The sequence below is a fragment of the Odocoileus virginianus genome, chromosome 23 (genome assembly GCF_023699985.2).
Source record: "Odocoileus virginianus isolate 20LAN1187 ecotype Illinois chromosome 23, Ovbor_1.2, whole genome shotgun sequence".
Lineage (NCBI taxonomy): Eukaryota > Metazoa > Chordata > Mammalia > Artiodactyla > Cervidae > Odocoileus > Odocoileus virginianus.
The window spans coordinates 10,570,352-10,586,460 of record NC_069696.1 but is presented as its reverse complement, the minus strand read 5'-3'; the positions used below and the strand labels follow the sequence as shown (position 1 = coordinate 10,586,460).

Below are 16,109 nucleotides of genomic sequence, written 5' to 3'. Positions count from 1 at the left end.
CCTCTCTGGTCAGGGGACCAGACCCCACGTGCCACGAATGTTGTTCACATGCCACGATGAAGCGTGAAGATCCCATGTGCTGCAACAAAGACCTGGAGCCGCCAAACATATAAGTATTTAAGGAGGGGCTCCACAGGGGCACCTGGAGCTGGAGAGAACTCGAGCGCTGAGTTTTGTCTGCTGACATTGTCCCCGAGAAAGAAAAACCAGCCCCAACAGCCAGGAGCAGGCCTGGCCCTCACAGCTCGGTATTCTGCAGAACGTGAACGATCGCACAGACGGGCAGCCTCAGACCAGGCCACCGTGTGACCGATCATCAAGAGAGAGCCCGCCCATCACCGTGTCTGAACCCGAACAACAGCATCCATGTCACCCAAGCCGAAGGATGACCATGCTTCCCTTACCCTCTCCCGGCCACAGAACTGACTTCTCCCAATCACCGTTCTCACCTGTCCTGAGCTGCCCCCCCACCCCACCATCATAGATGAGGTTTACTGAGACACCTGGTCACAGAATCACCTGCCCTCAGAGCAGCCAATCCAGGGCAAAGCCCACCTCCCCAGACCCACCTGTCAGCCAGCAACACCCTCCCCGCAACAAGCCCTGACATCCCAGGCATTTCTCCTAGGCAACAAGCAATTCACCCACCTGTCCCCCATGGGGACATTTTTCCTGGTCTTTGACTGAAGAACTTAAGACTATGAGAATCCTTAATGATTTAACATGGGGGATTTCACTAGTTTTGACGTGAGTGAGTGATTGAAGTTGCTAAGTTGTGTCCAACTCTTTGCAACCTCATGGACTGCAGCATGCCAGGCCCCCCTGTCCATCACCAACTCCTGGAGTTTACTCAAACTCATGTTCATTGAGCTGGTAATGCCATCCAACCATCTCATCCTCTGTTGTTCCCTTCTCCTCCTGCCTTCAATCTTTTCCAGCATCAGGGTCTTTTCCAATGCTGCTGCTAAGTTGCTTCAGTCGTGTCCGACTCTGTGCGACCCCATAGATGGCAGCCCACCAGGCTCCTCTGTCCCTGGGATTTTCCAGGCAAGAATACTAGAGTGGGTTGTCATTTCCTTCTCCAGGAGATCTTCCCGACCCAGGGATTGAATCCGAATCTCCTGCATTGTAGGCAGACGCTTTACCATCTGAGCCACCAGGGAAGTCCCAATTCTGATGTGGCTTTAAGAAAGATTGGCTCCTTCCCCAAGGCTGGCAGAGCCCTGTTCAGTCTTAGAAACAGATAAACACATTTTTCTCTTTAGATGGTGCCGCAGGCACTGTGAGTGTGAAGGCAGTAGCAGAGGACCCTCCAAGCCCCCCACCACCACACCAGCCTAGAGAAGGAAGCTGGTCTCCCAGGTCCCTGCCCAGGAATGCAGCCGCCTCCCTTACCAGGCAGGTAAGGGGAGGGGAAAACCAGGTAGGCCCAGGTGCAGCTGGGGACAGCAGTATAGTTCTTCAACTTTTTCAAATTACATTTCCCGCAGAGCCTTAAGGGCCTCCTAAATTAAAAATGAACAGCAACAAGGACAAAAAGCCAGCCCCTAACTTGAGAGACACAGAGCGCTGCCCAGTCCTTCCTGGTGGGAGGAGGCGACTCCCCCAGGTCACACAGCTGGGCAAGGGCAGAGGCTCGCGGCGACCGGGTGCCCGTGACTTCCCATCAAGCTCTTCACAATGCCCCATGCTGTCTCCGGTGGAAAAGGCAGGGGAATACCAGGTCACTATGGGATTCAGGGGTTGACATAAAATCAACAGACGCTGGTGGTCACTTGCCGTTCAGAAGGATTACGGGGTCTTCCCTGGTGGTCCAGAGGCTAAGACTCTTCACTTCCAGTGCAGGGGGCCCAGGTTCGATTCCTGGTCGGGGAACTAGATCCCACAGGCTGCAACTAAAGACCGGGCACAGTCAAATAAATACATAAAAGTAAAGTAAAAATAAAAAAAAAAAAGTTTGGAGAAATTGGAAGGTGCACCAAGGAGAGCGCAGGGGGTAACGGCACAGACAGAATCTGGTCGGCTGCTTGCTTGCTGTGTGACTCTGCTTTCTCATCTGCATGGTGGAGATTAAGATCTCGGCCCCATCTAGCTCACAAAGCCATCGGAGGAAGGGAAGATGAGGATTGCAAAAGTGCCAAATTGGTATTGTTGTCATTCAGACTCAATTGTTGTCGAGTCCGACTCTTTGCAACCCCATGGACTGTATCACACCAGGCTCCTCTGTCCTCCACTATCTCCCAGAGCTTGCTCAAATTCATGTCAGCATTAGTTAACATTTTTTGCTGTCACTTTAGTTTTAAGACCTGGGGCCTGCCCTCAAGGAGTTCACAGACTGTTTCTTGTAAGAACAATGAAAGAGACAGCTTAGACTCAGTGCCAGAGCAGTGGCATAGATAATGTATGCCCCAGTGGGCTGGCTGACCTGGATCATTTCCTTGAGGTCTTTTTTTTTTTTTTTTTTTTGGAGAAAGATCTTCAATTGCTTTACACAGCAGTAGAAAGTATGTATTATACATTGCATGTATGCAGGCTCAGTCAATAAGGCATGGCCAGCTCTTTTGCAGCCCCGTGGACTGTAGCCCACCAGGCTCCTCTGACCATGTAATTGTCCAGGCAAGAATACTGGAGTGGGTTGCCATTTCCTGCTCCATCCTTGAGGTGTCTTGAAGAATGAGTGGACACTGGATGGGGGTGGGGCAGGAGGATAATGAGAGATGATTTCAGAAAGAGGATTTGGGCCAAATTATGAAGGATCTTGGATGCCAGGCTCCAGAAATTGGCACTAGGGAGCCACTGAAATGTTTTTGAAGAGCAGCATGACAAGGGGGATGTTCCTAGAGATGTGACTCTAAGGGGTGGTTCAGAAGATGATCGAGGTGGGAAGAGGCTGCAGGGAAGCACAGAAGGGAAGAGCTGAGGGTGTGAACTAAAGAGAATACGAGGGGTGGGAGGACTAAGGAAAGAGGGGCCTTCACAGAGGAGCAGGTCTTGAGAGCCAGGAGCAATTCTCAGTTGACCAGCAGGGGGCGTGTGTGTAAAAGGGGTTTGAACCTTTAAAGCAGAATTGGGTTAAACTTGCCAAGTTATGTTAACGAGGTATTTTTCCAAGAACTGTTCAGTGAGGTCCTATCTTTCATGGCTATGAAATCATACTGTTTCCATGTAACAACTATGTATCAAGAAAGTTACCGGTTAGCTTCAGTTCCTGAATCTTGCACTCAGAGTAAGAATGAAAATAATTCCGGACTTCGTTGACAGTCCAGCGGCTAAGACTCCACGCTCCTGCTGCAGGGGACCCAGTTCAATCTCTGGTCACGGAGCTAGATCCCAGATACTGCAACTAAGACCCAGCACAGCCAAATAGATATAAATAAATAAATATTTTTTAAAAACAAAAATAAGTCAGGCTTATAGGCAAACTCTTCTCATACACAATCTTCACCCAGGCAGAAATGTCTCCACTGCAACCAGAATTCACCTGTTTTTCCACCTGTTGTTCAGTTACTAGGTCGTGTCCAACTTTGCAATACCATGAACATGCCAGGCTTCCCTGTCCTTTACTGTCTCTGTCTCTCGGACTTTACTCAAACTTATGTCCACTGAGTTGCTTTTCCATTAGCCAGGGATCAAACCCCAGTCTCTTGCATTGCAGGCAGATTCTTTACGGACTGAGCTTGAACCCCGATCTCTTGCACTGCAGGCAGATTCTTTACTGACTGAACTACCAGGGAAGAAACTTTCCATTAAGTCACCCAATATTGAAGGAGCATTAGTGGTTTGACAGCACTGGGTATGTGGGGCACAGCCCTGAGCAAGACAGGGAAGTAAGTCCTTGCCCTACAGAGTTCAGTTTGAAGGGGAGAGAGATGAGAAAGGAACATTCCCAGAGGTGGGTGAGATCAGAGGGCAGGCTGCTCCAGTGGACCCTCGGAGGGGACGTGAAGAGCCTGGAAAAAGCTGACTGTGACCCGGCAGAGGTTTTAGATGGGTGGGAGGCAGTGGTCGAGAGAGCCGGCTCTCTGGGTTGTGTCTGAATAGAGATGCTCAGGATTACGGGGCCAATATGATCTGCTGGGGGGCATGAGAGGGCTGGTTGCTGGGCACAGGTGATTTCTCCTGGTCTGCAAGGAGCTCGATCCTCAAGTGGGTCTTGGTGACATGACATGTCTGGGCTACTCAGGTTAGGCTGGGCCCCTCACCACAAGCTGGCCCAATGGAAACCCTTGAAGATGTGTTTCAGCAAGAAGAACCATGAGGGACTTCCCTGGTGGTCCAGTGGCTAAGACTCCATGCCCAATGCAGGGGGCCCAGGTTCAAACCCTGGTCAGGGAACTAGATCCTGCATGCTGTAAATAAAAGATCTCTTTTGCTGCAACAAAGACCCTGCACATGGCAATGAAAGACCCCACATGGCAACAAAAAACCCCACATGCCACAACTAAGGCCTGGTGTAGCAGAATCAATGAATTAAAAAAAAAAAAAGAAGAGGAACCAAGAGCTTTAGAGGTTGAAGCTGGCGGCTGTCTGGTCACTTTCTTCCCTTAGTCTTGACATTTCAGTTCTTCCTTTGATTGCAGGAAACACTGCTTGTCTCCTTCCTGTGATTCCACTACTGTTTTTAGTCAGCTACATACAGTTGGCCGCAGTTCAAAGAATTTTAACCTGTACAAGTTCACTCAGGTTACAGTCTGGAGAACAGATGGGAGAAGGGTCATCCAGACAACAGATGGTAGTGTTTTGGAGAGAAAAGAGGTGTTTGGAAGTAACACTGGCAGGACTCGGTGGGGAGGATGAGTGAGAAGGGGACATGAGAACTCAGGTTTCTGGAAGGAGGTACCGTTCATGCAGGGCTGAAGGGAAGATGATGACTTTTGTTTTAGAGATGTCGAGCTTGAGGAATCTTGGGGACACTCCAGTGGGATGTCAGTTTGGCCCTCAAGGATCTGCAGTTGGACTGTGATGTAGAACCGAGGACCAATGGCATGCAGCTGAAAAGGGATGCTCCCGGAGATTGTCCGAGGGTGGGGGCCCCAAGGAGCAACAAGAAGAGGGCAGAAAGGAGCAGGCAGAGAGGAGCGAGGCCTCTCATGGAAGGCTCAGCATCTTAGGGAAGCCAGGATGCAGGAATGAGTGACCAGAGCTTCATGCGATTATTGAGCTCAGTCTTGAGGGGCTCTGGGACTTCACAAGCAGGGACTGTGATGGGCCTGGGGACAGCAGGGTCAAAGTGCAGCAGGGAAATCCAAGAGGAAGTGGATCGGCCATGAAGGCAGATCTTCCAAGTAGAGGGGTTAGGGAGAGAAGTGAGAGAAGGAGGCTCCGAAGGGTTGTGCCCCCAGCTGAAGACTATTACTTTTCATAGGCTTCCTTCCTTCCTTCCCCCATTCCACTGGTCTTTATTGGGTGCTCACTGTGTACCTTAGCTGTCTGAGGTCCTGGGGACACTTTGCTAAACAAGATGGGTCAGTCCTGGTTATCATGGAACATAAAATCCAGCCAGTGCTAGAGGAGAAGCATCTTTCTTTAACAGTTTTATTGAGGTCTAATTTACATACCAGGACTTCCTTGGTGATTCAGCAGTAAAGAATCCACCTGCTAATGCAGAAGGCCCGTGTTCCACCCCTGAGTCAGGAGGAGCGCCTGAAGAAGGAAATGGCAAACCACTCCAGTATTCTTGCCTGGAGAATCCCTTGGACCGAGGAGCCTGGTGGGCTACAGTACATGGGGTAGCAGAGAGTCAGACACGACTTAGTGACCTAATGACAATAATAACAGTTTACATATTATGTACCTGTGTTTAGTCGCTCAGTCATGTCCAACTCTTTGCCACCCCATGGATTGTCACCCACCAGAGTCCTCCGTCCACGGGATTCTCCAGGCAAGAATACTGGAGTGGGTTGCCAGGCCCTCCTTCAGGGGATCTTCCCAACCCAGGGATTGAAGCCAGGTCTCCCACACACTCGTTTTAAGTGAATAATTCAGTGATCTCTAGCAAATTTACAGAGTTGTACAGTGATCATCAGAATCCAGTTTAACAACATCTTCATCACCCCCAACATGATCGCTCAGGCCCATTTGCAATAGCCCCTTACTTGTACATCTAGCTTTTAGCAACCACTGATCTACTTTCCGTTTCTACAGACTCGTCTTTTTTGAACATTTAACATAAATGGAATCTCATAGTATGTGGGATTTCGGTTTGCTCGCCTGCTTCATCTTGTTTCTTTCCCTTAGCATCACATTTTTGAGGTCTATGCGTGTTGCGGTGTATCTTAGCATTTCATTTCTTTTTATTCATGAATGATATTTCATCGTATGACTAGATGCACCACATTCTATTTACCCATTACCACGTAGATGACATTTGAGTTGCTTTCACTTCCTAGTCACTGTGAGTAATGATGCTGTGACCATTTGTGTATAAGTTTTTATATGGACAAGTGTTTTCCTTTCTCTTGGGTGGATATATAGGCTGCTAAGTCATAGGTGTACGTGTGTGTGTGTGTTAGTTGCTCAGTCGTGTCTGACTCTTTGCGACACCATGGACTGTAACCCACCAGGCTCCTCTGTCCATGGAATTTTCCAGGCAAGAATACTGGAGTTGGTAGCCATTCCCTTCTCCAGGGGATCTTCCAGACTCAGAGGTCGAACTCAGGTCTCCCAAATTGCCGGCAAATTCTTTACCATCCGAGCCGCCAGGGAAGCCCAGGCCACAGGGAAATGTATGTTTAACTTTTTGGGAAACTGCCAAACTATTTTCCAAAGCAATTGCACCATTTTACGTTCCTACCAGCAGTGTGTGAGTGTTCCAGTTTCTCCGCATCCGGTATAACACCTATTATTTGTCTTTTTAGTTGTAGCCATCCTGGGGATGTGATGTGGGGTCTCATTGTGGCTTTGATTTGCATTTCCCTGACGACTAATAACATTGAGCATCTTTTCATGTGCTGATGGACCGACCATTTTTCTGTTTTCTTGGTAGAAACTGTTTTAAAGAGGTAAATTTTCCATGCCCCCTAGGAGATTGGACTTTTCTGATTCTGTGATAAGGAAGTTCTGTTGGCTCTTCCATGAAAACTTTTCAGATTCTCTTGTCTACACCGGTGTTCCCTTCCTCTTGAATTTTAAAGCAAAAGTCAGAGCATATCTGAGGCTTCAGGCCCTCCCAGAAAACTTCCCCTGTAATTTGAAGTTAACTCAAGCTTTCACGTTCACCCCTGCCTCAGGGCCTTTGCTCTGGTGAGCCCCTCTACCTGGAATGCCCTCCCCCTTGATCTCCACGGGGCCAGTTCCATCTGATCACTTGGAGTATTTTCTCGGAGAAACTTTCCTGATTATCAGTCTCTTATCATCCTTTTTGACTTTTTTCAAAGCACTGATTACTAGGCAAAGTTATCTTAGGTATTTCCATGCTTTTCTACTCTCTCCGTTACAAAACTATCAACTCCGCAAGGGCAAAACAGCCTCTGCCTGACCTGATGGGTATGGCCCGTAGAGAATCCCATGGACAGAGGAGCCTAGGGGGCTACAGTCCGTGTGGTCACAGAGTCCGGCCCGACTGAGCGTGCACACCCGTTCTGGAGAAGGGGGAGAGTCACTTCAGGGCCTGGGGAGGGGAGAGAGCCGGGTGCCTGTGCAGCCTGGCGTGGCTGGGGGGCAGAGGCCAGGCCAGGCTCCAGGACGCTGAGAGCTCAGCCTCTGTTCACTGGCTGAGTGGTGAGTGTCCCTCCCCCCAGAGGGGGGCTTGTCATCTCATTCACCACAGTACCCAGATCAGTGGCTAGTGGGTAGTAGGTGTTCAGTAAGTCTTGGACTTCAAAGCCTGACTCGGGACTCTGAGTCTGGGGGCGGAGGGGAGGCCCTGCCCACGGACTGGCTGTGTGACTGTGGGTCTGCTCCTGCCCATCTCTGAGTCTGCCTCCTTGTCTTCATAGCACGCGTGGGAGCATGAGGGTGAAGGCCATCCTTCCACGCCAGGTGGAAAGAGGCAGTGACTGAGCTTGTGCACCTGGGCCCGGCAGCTATTTTTAGCAGTAATGACGATCACACAGCTTTGTTCTTGGATCTGCCTCCTCTGTTCCCACTGTCCCCAGGGCAGCAGGCTCCAGACCCTACCCGTGGGCTTTTGGAGGAGAGCTGGAGAGCACGGAACGGGGGCGAGTGCCAGGGGAGGGTGACCGGGCAGAGGCCTGGGTTGGGTGAAAGCTGAGTCACAGCCGTAAAAACTTGGGGGAGGGGGGTGTCACGGTGACATTACGTTCACTTCCTGACAAGAGGGTGCCGCGTCTCATGCCTCCAGGCGACTGAGCCCAAACAGAAAGGCTTTGAGAAAGTGAGGAAACTGGAGGATGGACAAATGGAAATTTTTAATGAACAGCCGCCCAGGAATCCCTTCAGCCTGGAAGCGTCTTAGGGATGTCAGCTCCAACACCTGGAAAGATCTGTTCCTTGGCCTGGAGTACGTTTCCTACTTGCAGATACGGTAGGAAACCTTTGGGCATCCTTCTTCCCCAGCCATTCAGGTCCCGTCCCAGCCTCACAGTTCTGCCTGGGGACCACAGTGCTGTGCCTACAATCTGACATCCTCTCCTCTCCTCATCCCACCCATCTAAATCTTGCCCATTCCCGAGACCCAGTTAAAGCTCCATGTCCTTGAGGCTTTAAACCATTTTCTGGTCCAGCGCCTACCACTCTCATCTGCCTGCCCTTGATTTTTTAGTTCACACTTAACTCACTCTCACCTCTCTCTCCTCTCACTAAATCATCCTGCCCTTTCCCCCCAGCTTAAGTATGAGTTTGGTGACCTCAAACATTTTCATATAACTCCTCACATGTTTAGCCAAATTTCTGATCTCAGAGTTCAATGACACGAAAGCCTGTAAATACAAAACAATTCCTTACTGGAAAAAAAATCACCATTCCTTGATATTTTCCCAAATGAGAGCTTGTTCTTGCTGTTCAGTCACTCATTTGTGTCCAACTCTGTGACCCCATCGTCTGCAGCACACCAGGCTCCTCTGTTCTTCTCTGTCTCCCAGAGCTTGCTCAAATTCATGTCCATTGAGTCAGTGATGCCATCCCACCATCTCATCCTCTGTCGTCCCCTTCTCCTCCTGCCCTCAATCTCTCCCAGAATCAGGGCCTTTCCCAATGAGTCATCTCTTCGCACCAGGTGGCCAAAGTATTAGGGCTTCAGCTTCAGTATCAGTCTTTCTAATGAGTATTCAGGGTTGATTTCCTTTAGGATGGACTGGTTTGATCTCCTTGCAGTCCAAGAGATTCTCAAGAAGTCCCTTGGACTTCTCCAGCACCATAGTTCAAAAGCATCAATTTTTCAGCACTCAGCCTTCTTTATGATCCAACTCTCGTATCCGTACATGACTACTTGGAAAACCAGAGCTTTGACTGGATGGACCTTTGTCGGCAAAGTGATATCTCTGCTTTTTAATACATTGTCTCAGTTTGTCATAGTTTTCCTCCCAAGGAGCAAGCGTCTTTTAATTTCATGGCTGCAGTCACCATCCGCAGTGATTTTGGAGCCCATGAAGATAAAATCTCTCACTGTTTCCACCTTTTCCCCTTCTATGTGCCATGAAGTGGTGGGACTGGGTGCCATGATCTGTTTTTTGAATGTTGAGTTTTAAGCTAGCTTAAGTCTATAACCTTGACCAAGTCATCTTATCCCCCTGAGCCTCAGTTTCCCCAAAGTGCAAAGTGGAGTTGGTGTAGGGAAGCAGGAGTTCTCATAGATAAAGCACCATCATGGGGCTGTCCCAGTGGAAAGGGGTCCTTTGGGTGGCAGCTGTGATTGATATTGAGGGCTGGGAGAAGTCAGGGCCAGTTCAGCCCCCTCGGGTCCTCCCCAGGCACCCAGCAGGTGCAGAGTGAAGACTGCCTGAATGAGGGAGCGATAGCAGTCTCCCAGGCCTGGTCCCCAGGAGGGCCTGGCTCAGGGTGCCTGCTGTCTGGGCACCTAACAAGAAAGCTGTGACCTGTAATTAGCAGGGCTGGGCTTGGCAGGCTGGCTGTCCCCAGGGCCCACATGATACTCCCATCAGCTTCAATGAGTGCTCTCGTGAAATCTGAAACCCGAGCCACGGGCTGGAACCAGTTACACAGAGAACAGAGTTGTCACAACAGGAAGGATGTGTTCAGAGGGACAGTGAGAGGAGCCTTGGCCCTGCTGTCTTATACCCCAGGCCACCCAGGAGGTGCCAGGACCCACATACCCAGGGGACGGCGCCCAGGAGCAGGCCCTCGGCTGGACAACCCTGACCTTGGTCTTGAACTGTCAGGAGGGATATTTCCCTCCAGCCTTTAAGGATCTGCGTGTGCTCCACAGTCTCAGGCTGACAACCCTGCACCCATAGCTCCCATGACTTGCCCTTCAGACGTGTCCTTCCAAGCCCTGCCCTGCCAATCTTTGAGAATCTGCTGAAATGCTGGTTTTCTTGGGAGCCCTCCGGGACCCCCAGGGCACTGCTTGGACCCTTCAAGATCATTGTTCACAGGCTCCCCCCTCTGGCCCCCACTAGCATGAGTTGCTGAAAAGTGGGGAAAGTGTTGTTTTTCATTCATGCCCAGCTTAGTACCTGGTATCCTGTGTCTGCTGTGTCAGATGGAGAGAAAGACTTGATGCAGGGAAGGAAGGAAGGAGTCAGAAAGCCCGGGTTTGAGAGGGTCTCCGGCCCTGATGGATGGAAAACCTCCAGCAGCTCATCAGACTTCCCTGGGCCTCTGCTTCCTCACCTTAGGAAGACTCTCCTGCCCATCCTTCGGGGTCTTCCAGCTTTGATGTTCTGTGGTCCCCAAAGCAGCCTCCTCCTGCCAGTCTCTCCCACCCACCCCACCCCTTGCCCAGTACACTTCAGTGTGAAATTATCACCCCTCTGCCTGTTACCCAGCTGACCACACATTCTGAGCTGCTGTCCATCAATCCTAGAGGAGAAAAGGAACAGTCCTTCGTCACATACTCCTGCCTCGTGGTGTACACAGCTCCACTCAGATGGTTCAAAACCCATCCCAGATCCACCCTGGCAGGCTCTGGTGTGGATCGACCATTTACTGCCCAGACCCAGAGAAAGAAGGTGACCATGGGCAGTCCACCGGGCATAAGAACTGCTTGAACTTGACCTGGGGTTGGCCCCTCCCACCCCCTGCTGCCAGTGGGGCTGTCTGGATTGGAGGGTGGCTTTCAGGCGGGTCTCAGACTTGGTTGGAGGCTCCCACTGAGTGAGAAGGAAGGACAGGAGATGAGGCGGGGGCAGGAACAGGATCCAGGGAGGAGCAGAGGGCAGTGGGAGTGGGAACAGGGCAGCAGGGTGGGATGGCCTGTGATCTGGAGGGATGGTGCCCGCATTCCTTTGCAGGTGATAATGCCAGTGGGCCTGGCACTCACCTGGGTGGGAAATCTGCCTTCCCTGCATCATGTCCACTCTCAGGAGCAGCATCCATGGCTCTGCTCCTTGTGGGGCAGGGAGTGCAGGAGAGGGAGAGGGAGCTGGCATGTCTGCTGGGGCCTGCCAGGCTCCTCCCTCTCCTTTACAGATGAGGATGTGCCTGACTGTGTGGCCCAAGGCCCGCAGCATCATTGGTCGGGTGAGTGCCTCTGTTGCACCAGGTACCATGCAAGTCTTTTTCATCTATTAATATGTTTAATTCCTCTACCCCTCCTACCCCATCTAGTAGGGGTTAGCCACTGTTTCTCTGTCCAGATAGGACACTGAGGCCGGGAAGTGAGGTGACATGCCCAAACCTGTAAACCTAAACCTGCTTTAAAAAAAAAAAAAAAGAAAAGAAAGAAAAAATGCTGCAATAACAAAGCAAAAAAGAACAATGAACCCTTGAGCCTTTGACTGAGTCCTAGGCTTGATTAATTGCTGGGGGTGGGGGGTGGGGGTGGGGGGTAGAATGCTTTTTTAGCAAAATATAAAACTGGACCTGTGGTGCTCAGACCTCTCCTCTTTTCCTCTGCCACCAGGAAGGGACTGGGACCCAATTAAATGTTTAACCAGAGTTGGGGTGGGAGCTGGACCACAGTGCTACTTCTTGTACCACTTCCAGGATAGTGGCATACAGTCACTACAATCCTAAGCCCTGGCTGGGGAGGGAGCCTAAGCCAGCCCACCTGAAGTGCCCACATCCACCCAGGCAAGACGCAGACACCTCCAAGGCAGAGCCCTTGTCCAGCATTCCTGGATGGTAATTCAACAAGTCAGGCACAGATACACAGATGAAAGTCACTTCTGGTCAGCAGAACCTTTGGTAATAGCTGGTCTGGGAGTCAAGAACAGCCCTTGATAGCTCCCCACTGTCTCCAACTGTGATTTCAAACCTTCTTTATGTTTTTAGTGGTGGGAGTCTTTCCATAATATCCTATATGTAACCAATAGCAGCATTTTATTGCTGTACATTTATTTTATAAGTATTGGTACAACTTCTTTTATAAGTTCAAATTTGTAACATTTAAGTATTTGTTATACAACTAACTAACAAGAGCAAGGTCACTTCAAATGAAAAGAATTATGTATTGATTGATTGATTTGACTGTGCCTGGTCTTAGTTGCAGCACACTGGATCTTCTATCTTTGTCGTGGTGTGCAGGATCTAGTTCCTTGACCAGGGATGGAACCTGGGCTCCTTGCATTGGAAGCCCAGAGTCTTAGCCACTGGACTACCTAGGAAGTCCCACAGATGTCACTTTTTCGATGAATATGCATTTTGAGACTGCTCCAGGTTTTTAAAAACAGTTAGCTTCAGTATCTAATTTTATTTTGTGTCAAGGAAATCTGGATTCACATTAGTAGAGAAGCACGATAACATCGTAAACAAAATCTTATTTTACAATCACAGGGTGACTTTCAGTTTATCTGGTCCAGGAGCCTGAAAAGCATAAGATGATGCTTGGCATTCAGGATGACGTCACTGCGGTGTTCAGGACCTCACCGTCCTGAAATGCAGGGACTCAACGAAGGAGTCCCTTAGGGAGGTCAAATCTTTATCACGTGGCAGAAAATACTTTACAATGTATCACAGATGAAGTCTGGGCAGGACGGGTCCTCAGTCAGAGTTTCAAAACACCCAACTTGAAAGTATTGGTTTCATTGTTGATACTTTCTCCACTTTGGCACCAATGGCAACAATGTAACCCTGTAACCACTTAGAAAAAGTTAAGAGTTCTCAGTCAACACCCAGAATAGTGCTTCAGACTGTGTGAGGCAGAAGAATCAACAGAGGGACTTGTGGAAAATGGGGTGATCCCAATGCAGAGCATCCTGGAGATGCCCACTTTGGGAAATGCTGTCCAGGTGATGCTGACCATATCCTACTGACTTTGGGAAGGAGTGATTTCCAGGCCCAGGTGTCTGGCCCAGTGGTGCTGACTTGAGTGTGGTAGGTATGAGGGGAGCCCTGTACTTGCTGGCATACCTTTATGTGAGCAGACGTGCACAAGCCAGCATGGAGCAAAGCTAATCAAAGGAAGAAAGGCCGGGGTAGCTGCCTCCTAGTCAATGACACATTTATAAGGAATTCAGATCTTTACACAACTTGGCAGGGAGCACTTCATTCCAAGGTGTATCCAGAGACGTATTCCTCTGTCCCCAACAGTTAACACTCTGATGTCTCCAGAGTATTAGCACTTGGTGCACAGTACGTGTTCTCGTTTTGTTTTGTTTTTTAATCACTTTTTTTTTTTTTTTTGCAGTGAGCTTGGCTTGAGGGATCTCAGTTCCCAGGTCAGGGATCAAACCTGCAATTCCTGCAGTGGAAGCTCAGTCTTAACCACTGGACCACCAAGGAAGTCCCAACCACATTTTTTTTTTCTTCTGGGTTCAAACCATTTTAGCCAGGGGCTTCAGGAGAGGGTCGAAGTGCTGGGAGGACAACGAAATCCGAAGTCCTTCTCCAGGCCATCTGCTCAACTTCTCAGCTGCTGAAAGGCCAATCACAAATTTTTAAAAAGAATACTTGTACAAACTGCGAAGAGGTCCTTGTAAAACACTTAACAGCCACTGACTGTACCAGCTATGTCCTAAGAGCGTCACAGGAGTGACCTCAAGAATCCTGGCAATTTCTCTAAACACTAGACTCTGTGATTATGCCCATTTTACAGTTGAGAAAACTGAGACCTGGAGTGGCAAAACAGATTGCTAGAATTGCATGGCTACTTGTTGCTCAGTTGCATGCTCCAGCCAAGAAGAACCCACCTGTCTCCCTGGGCAGCAGGATCTCTTGCCTCTGGGCCTTTGCTCATCCTTTCCATTCACCTTGGCTCAGTTAAATATCACTGCCTTCAATAAGGCAGGGCTTCCCCAGTGGCTCAGTAGTAAAGAATCTGTCTGCAATACAGGAGACACAGGAGAGTCAGGTTCAATCCCTGGGCCAGGAAGATCTCCTGCAGAAGGAAATGGCAACCCATTTATAGTATTCTTGCCTGGGAAATCTCATGGACAGAGGAACCTTGTGGGCTATATAGTCCAAGGGGTTGCAAAGACCTGGACAGGACTGAGTGAACACTCACACACTCAATATGGTGACCCTCTGGGGATCATGGGGAGGCCTTTTCTAGGTCTGATATCCTTGCTGGGTCTTCCTGGAAGCAAGACAGGACTCAAGTCCATCCCAGCCTGAATCCACCCTATTCCCTGTCCTGCACACTCTTTAAACATTGTAATTATCAATCAAAGAACTATCTATAACAGATTTTGAATTTTTTTTTCTTGGAAGATGTTCCTGTACCACTGTACAATAACTGTATCTGGACATTTTAATTTTGGGGGGGACTGTTTTATTCTCTGTGAAACAATTTTTAAAATTATTTTATTCATTTGATTGGGTGCAGTGGTAGGGAATCCATCTGTCAATGCAGGGGACACAAGAGATACAGTTTGGATCCCTGGGCCAAGAAAATCCTCTGGAGGAGGGCTTAGCAACCCACTCCAGTATTCTTGCCTGGAGAATCCCATGGACAGAGGAGCCTGGTGGGCTACAGTCCATGGGGTCATGAAGAGTCGGACATGACTGAAGTGACTGGGTACCATTTATTTGACTGCACTGGATCTTAGTTGCAACATGTGGGATTTAGTTCCCCAACCAGGGATTGAACCTGGGTCCCCTGCATTGGCAGTGCGAAGTCTTAGCCACTGAACCACCAGGGAAGTCCCTGTGAAAGTAGGTTTTAACTTGGGCTGACTGTTTATCCCAGTTGTTTAGTGGGAAATGGCTAATAAAGGACCTGTCAGCCTTTGCCCCAGACTTAGGTAATGAGCCCATTTTGCAAGGAGGAGGGAGCCAAATGACAGTGACAGAGCGCAACTACATTAACTGATGAGATGCCAAGCGCCCACACCCGCACAGCCAGAGGGGCTCCCCTCGCTGTCACCCGATCAGCCCCATGTACTCCTCACCCTGTGTGGTGGGGGGCCCTGCCATCGCCCGCATGCTGAAAACTGAGACACAGAGGTACAGAGAGCGGCAGTGATGTACGTGCTCAAGGAGCAGAGGCAGGATGGCGCTTCAGGGCTGTTTGGATCTGATAGGAGGGGGCTGGATGCAACATGGTGAAATTTCTGTGGGGGTCAAAGTTGGAATGCTCACGGAATGGAAAGGAAAGCTCTCTTGGGAAAAATTCTCTGATAAGCTGTGGGGACAGAGGTGAGACTCAAAGAGCTGATCAGCATCAAACTGCTGGGGAAAGCAATGATAGGAATCTTGTTTTTGTCTTTAGAAGAGAGGAGAGAGAAGAGAAGGGAGCCAGAGACCAAAGGCCTGCCTTGGTCAGGTGGCCAGGTAGTGGCTTCAGGGTCAAGAGGCCAAAAGGGCTCAAGAGGTGTCTTGTGTTGCCAGGCAGTGCCAGGTTTGATGCCTCCCCATGGGGTCCGGGCTGCAGGAACCCCTGCTGGCCTCCCCAGAGCTTGGTGTGTAAGGGGACTGTGAGTGTGTGCAGCTGGAGATGGGATGACGACAAGGACCAGCAGGCATGTGGGAAAGAGCAGGAGGCTGGACGGAGGGGTGATGGGGACTTGTTCAGAAACCATGGGACTGACTTTGGATCTTCACAGTTAAAGTGGTGCAAACCGCAATTTACCCAGATCTCAGAGGCCTGG

At 49.8% G+C, this 16,109-nt stretch overlaps 1 non-coding gene across 1 annotated transcript; it reads right to left on the bottom strand.

The window, feature by feature from the left end:
- Window positions 1-15,088: 15,088 nt before the first annotated feature.
- On the bottom strand, window positions 15,089-15,161 carry TRNAG-GCC (transfer RNA glycine (anticodon GCC)). Its single transcript has one exon. It is a non-coding gene; the product is annotated as a tRNA-Gly (tRNA).
- Window positions 15,162-16,109: the final 948 nt, after the last annotated feature.